Below are 5,981 nucleotides of genomic sequence, written 5' to 3'. Positions count from 1 at the left end.
GGTTTTTTTTTTTTTTTTTTTTTTTTTTGTCTGAGGCCACTGAGGCATGTCCTACTTGCTGTGTGTATGTTGCTGGGGAGTGTATACGTGTCAAGCTGCCATTATCCTGGTATTTGGGCTGAAGTTCTGCAAAGGAGACACTCAGGAATTGTCAGTGGCAGCAAACATGTTTTCATGTTCTGCTTTTTACTGTGACAGAGGTATTGTGATTTGGGAGGTAGGGGACTAATGCTTAAATGATTAAGAAACTAATTTTAAATAGCTCCTGTTCTGCCCTGCCCCCAGGTGGCTAAATAATAATAATGCTTTTTTTTATATATATATATATGTCAAAGAACAGGGAAACCTTACGATGGATTTGAAATCCTTCTGTAGTTAACCCTACTCTCAGTTTTCCCTTTGCACTCAATGGGACAAGCAATAAAGAAATGCGTAGGCTCAAATTTTCAAAAAAGTGAAATTTAGGTGCCCAAATGCCATCAGTTCTGGTACTAGCTGGATGCCTAAATCTTTTAAACTGTTTTGACAAGTCTAGCTGCAGCTTTTGTTGGTGTGTTAATGTGTAGCACATGCATTCATGAGATGCACTGTGTGTCTTCTGTCCTCTTTGGAAGAATTAGCAGGACCTTTAATTCATTTTTTTTCAAAGATCCCTGACATATGTTGGGCCTGTAAATCAACCATAGAGATACCCATGCTAAAATTCTACTGCCTTGAATAACATTTGCCTGAATAAGTTTCCCTGTCATAGAGTAGTCTGAGGGAAGCGCCCTCTTGCTTGGTGTGACTCTTTCAAGGCCCGCTTCATGCAAGTCTGTTTTCCACCAGCCAGGCATGCGAGATGGGGACACGCTGTCTTCCGTCTGTGCCGTTTGGTGCCAGGAAGCTGAGGGCGAAGCATTGTTGGGTATTATAGGATGCAGGAGGTGCCACTTCCTTTTGAACATGTGGGTACCTGCGTGCCTCTCGGTGAGCTCGCATGAAGCGTCTCTGAGCTGACTTACCACCAGGATGGAGGACTAGTTTGAGTAAGAGGGGAAACATTTGGGAGAGGCTCGGCTAAAGGAGATGTGAGAGAAAGAAATTGTTATATATTTTGGGGCAAATTTTAGCCTTCTATGGGGATTTACATAGCACAGGAAGAGGGAAAATTTGGGGAGTTTTTTTTTTTTCACCAAAACTATCTGTTTACACCCATGTGCAGATGGGGACTTAGGTGCTGTTACTGGATCTGCATTTTCTGGCTTTAAATTAATTTGGACTTCACCGTAGCCTTAGCCTGGGCTGAACTGGGATAAAGCAATAATAAACTCAGGCCTCTGTAGTGCTTCATTACTTTTCAAAACAGGCCACCAGCCATTGTTGGGCTTCAGAACTCCAAGCTCTGCTTGCATGGGATTATCTTTTTGGTTCTTTACCCAGAAAGGATGGAGAATGATGTTTTCTGTACAAATCTCTTTCCTTTTTGTTTTGTTCTATTGAAAGAGATTTATGCAAGCTGACTTTCCACTTCCTGAGTTGCTGCTGTTGGTGCTGCGGGTCCTGGACCCTGCTGCCAGCAGTGGCAGCCTGGCCAAGACCAGTAACCACTAGCATCTTTTGGAACCCCCGGCCTCTGTTTTAACACGTTTTATTTTGTGGGATAATATATGTGATCCTGGTGGGAATTTTTAATTTACATGGATGCCTTATGATGATTGTCAAATTAAACTAAGCTTTGTGACAAGTTTAGCCTTTTGGGCGGTTTTTCAGCGTCCCTGCTATGGATGTGTGGAGGAGATAAATTGGTACCTCGTCTTTGTTGTGTCCTTTTCTGGAGTGCAGCATAGAGGAAGTTTGGAAGCTGCTTAAAAGCACACAGCGAGAAGTTGGAGAGGTGGCAAAAGCAAATAATCAGAAGTAAATATTATCTATAGTTACTACAGATTGGCTGTGTGTTTGCATAAGTGTGCATCAGAGCAGGGAAGTGCTGGCTGAGCCGAACAGCCTGTTTCCTGATGGAAGAACGTGAGATCTAAGTGTGTCTGCTCTCTGTGAGATCCCATCAGATGGCTGTTTTCACAAGACTTGTTCTGTCAAACACAGAAGCAGAGCAAGACTTGTTGAAATTATGCCATGTGTCGTCCTGCAGGTACTTTAGCTCCTCCTGTGAGCAAGGAGTGCATTTTCATTTTGAAGTCAGAAAAAATTGGCACCATGTTTGTGGAGATAAGCCTGCCTTTTGCTGACACAAAATAAATCAGTGCTTCAGGCTGCTTTCTGTATTGATTTGTAGTAGACTTCACACTGACAGGCAAATTAGACTGAGATTGAATAGAAACTATTTATTTGCCTTATCTTCAGTACATTCACTTCTCATCTGTTAAAGTAAGATTAGTGCAGCAAATCGGTTTTATTTAAGCAGATGCCAAGAGATAGGGTTATCTTCTTTTTGAAAAGGAAAGCTGTTACTTTATTTCATTGCAGCCTTGAGCAGGGTGACTGGGATCTAGAAATATCCCCTGTGGAAAAGCTCTGAAGAGCCAAACCTTTTAATAAAAGTGAATATTACTAGCTTATTTTTTTAGCATTTCATAGCTACGTTGGTTAATACGTTAAGTATGATTCTTCTTAGCTGTGTGTGTTGCTCTTTTAAGGTTGTATCTGTGATTTTGCTGTCATGATCCATTGCCATATCCTAACCGTGTGCTCCATTGACCAAGAACATTTTAGTGAGCATCCAGGCGTTCTGATTTAACCAGAATCTTCTCATGTTCTCACGCTGCAGCGACCTTGGCTGCTGCCTTTTTTAGATAACGCGAGACCTTCTGGACGTCTGTACTAAGCAGATGTACTGCACAATTCACCTTGGTCAAGTGCACTGCTTCAGTCTGATTTCCCGGTTTGCCCAAAGATAAAACCACACAATACAGTCAACCCAAATCACGGGATGCTCAGGTCCACGCTTTTTACTAGAGATTGATAAAAGCTTAAAGTTGTCATGACCACTATATCAGACTTTGTGTGTAAAAGAAACCGCAGTGGAAATCACAGTGTGAGGTTTATCAAGCCACTATCCTCTGAGATGCAGAATAATTTTTCTTTTGGGAGGACCCAGTTTAAATGACTGAACTTGTCGAAGCCCCAGGTAAGGCGATTCAGCTTTTGAATACATGCATTCCCAAAGCTGCATACCTGATTTCTAGTTTGGATTTGTCTAGCTGCAGCTTCCAGATCTCGAAGCTACCGCTTTATTTGCGAAACCCTAACTGTTTATGGTTACTAACCTCTTTCCCATGTAAGTACCTCTTAATTCTTAAAGAAAACAGATTGAGTTGTTTGGTCTTTTGCTGCAGGGTACGTCCTCCGCACTTCATGTATTGCTGTAGCTCTGGGTTGGAGCATTATGTGTCAGCATCCTTTTAAAGTGGAAACTGCACACTTTCTCAAAAGTTACCTCAAATGCTGCTGTGTATTCTGCACCAGCTTGAAGAGATTTTTAAATTAATATTGTGCATTCATCCTCTCTTTTCATTAATTGCAGTAGTAACTCAGCACCAGTTAGAGCACACTAGATGGACATGGCAACACTGTCTTTTATAGATAAAGGAGCGTAGAGAAAAGCTCTTCCTTGCTCTGGAGGTGCCTTTTCACGCTATGCAGAGGGAGACTAGCTCCTTGCGTTAAATGATTGACCCTGTCAATTAACTTTGGTGTCTTGTTCTGGTGTGCTGTGGTATCCAGCACGGGAGTACAGAGCTGTGCTCTGTCTCCGGGTGTGCCTGAGGTAGTGAGGGAGATCTTTGTCTAGCAGTGGGAGTCTTCCTCAGGCCAAGCCACTGTCTTTCTGGAAGAAGACTCAGTCTGTCTTCCCAGTAGCTGAAGAGGGCACTGACATACTAGCCTGTTTCTGGCTGGCTCTGATGAAAACCTTCAGAGACGTTTTCTGTCCCGTGCTCTTCTGTGCATAAACCCAAACGACTCCCTCCAGAATCTTCCTTAAGCAAAATGACGTTCTGTGCTGTTCCTCTGATACAGCTCTGACCGCTGTCAGCTTAGTGGTGCTGCGGGGACAAAGCCTGTGTCTTCCTAAGCCTGGTGTTGGGATCCAAAGTATTGGAAGAGCTCCCCTGTGCAACTTGAGTAACTTCTGTGGGTCAGAGTTCGCAGAAACAAACACAAATGTTGGGCCCAACCAGCACTGCTTGATCACTTCTACCCATCTCCCTGTCCTTGAACCATCTGGAGTTGGAGGCAAAAGCAAACGTGAGGCTGATGAAACCCAAAGGCTGGAAAATGATCATGAAAATATCAACTATTGCTCTGTCAAAGGATAGTCTTCACTCCCCTGGAGAGGAGCTGGGTGTCTAATGAGATGCAAATACTGTCTGATAGTTTAAATTTCCAACTGGACTCAGTCTCTCAGCATCTATTTTACAAGGAAATCTGAAGCACCTTTGTAACGTGCACTGAGAAACTGATTGACAAAAAGGCAAGTGTCATTTTGTCTTAAAATATTATCTTCAAGACTTACTGTTTAAATAGACCTCTGTTTCTCTCTCCAGGAATAGTTTAATCCAGCAGGATGGCCAGGAGACAACAGAGAAAATTCTCTGCTGCTTTTGTTCTGAAGAGTTTAAGGTTAATAGAAAAAAAAATCACCAGCTGCATAACGGATGAATTTGCCCATTTCCACCTTTGCTGTGGGGCAAGGAAAGTGCGTGAGATATCTTAGAGTCCGGTACAATGTCCATCTCTTCCCTTCCAATAGTGTCATAAAAACATGTTTGAGTAGATCACTGTTCCAGGGTCAGGTCTGCTACGTGGACAGCTAGAGCTCAGCACTCGCTCTGCTGCCTAGAGTCTGTCCTTCAGTGGAATTCATGCAGTTGTGACCTGTGATGGCTGTTTCCTAAAGAAAGCAGCGAGGTTGAAATCACACAGATGAGAGCCTCACTGTTGTGAGACAGAGGCCTTTTTCTCCTTGTCCCTCCCCCAACAGGCCTCTCCTCTGTCAGCTCCCTCGAAAGCCCGCACAGCTGCAGCTCCCTTGCATGAGCCGTTCACAAGAGGGCTCCTTATTCCTCCTGAAGGCGGCGTTTCCTTTGCTCCTGAAACGGTCAGAACTGCACCGTGGGAAGTCCTGTGTGTTGATTAAATTTGATGTATGCAGGGGAGAAGCCTTGTGTCTGTACAACAGGCATAAGCAAGGGGCAGAGACATGTTTCTAGGTCTGGCTGGACAGATTCTGCAGTGACCTGCATTTCCATTGTGCTAAGGTGGAGGTTTCTGATAAGAACGGATCAGACTAGAGTTTTCTGTGTCTCTCTCTCATGGAGACAATCTCCCTACCCACGGAGCTGGTGACATCACCTTAGGCTCAAACCCATCATTACAGGTCAGTGTAAAAAACAGAATGTGTAGTAAACTGTGTCCTCTCACGCTGGCTCGGCAGCCTGCTTCGACCCCCCCGACCTTCTTGAGAAACAGTGACACAAAGGGCCCAAACAGGAGAAAGAATGCAGCCTGCCTCAGGAGGCCTGGTCCCGTCCCCTGACCCTTGGCACTGACTAGCAGTGGTTTACTGAAGGGTGGCCTGCAAGGGGCCTTCTCATTCTGTTCTCCGTCCTCTGCTGAGAGCAAGGCAGTATTTTTTAATGTATTTTTCCATTTCACAAGGCAGCAGTAGCTACCAAAGTACGAGAAGCGACTTACTTCAGTCAGTCAGTCAGTCCAGCCCGTGTTCAGTTATTTGGTGATGAACTGACCGAAGGCGGGATCTTTGCCCCGCCTCTGGACACCCCTTCGCGCGGCTCGGCAATCGCACCGTCAGGTTCTCTGCCACAGCCCCCATGCAAACAGTTCGGTCTCGCTTTCCTCAGCCTCTCGGAGCTGTTCGGGTGACAGCTAAAGTTTCCTCCTCCACCCGAGAGGCGAATTTCCACTGTTTTCCAGGTACCCCTGGGCTGGCGAACCGCGCAAGCACCCGAGGACCTCCGGCC

The sequence above is a fragment of the Buceros rhinoceros genome, unplaced genomic scaffold (assembly GCF_000710305.1).
Source record: "Buceros rhinoceros silvestris isolate BGI_N320 unplaced genomic scaffold, ASM71030v1 scaffold21467, whole genome shotgun sequence".
In the NCBI taxonomy this organism is placed as follows: Eukaryota; Metazoa; Chordata; class Aves; order Bucerotiformes; family Bucerotidae; genus Buceros; species Buceros rhinoceros.
Note: the sequence above shows the minus strand (reverse complement) of the source record.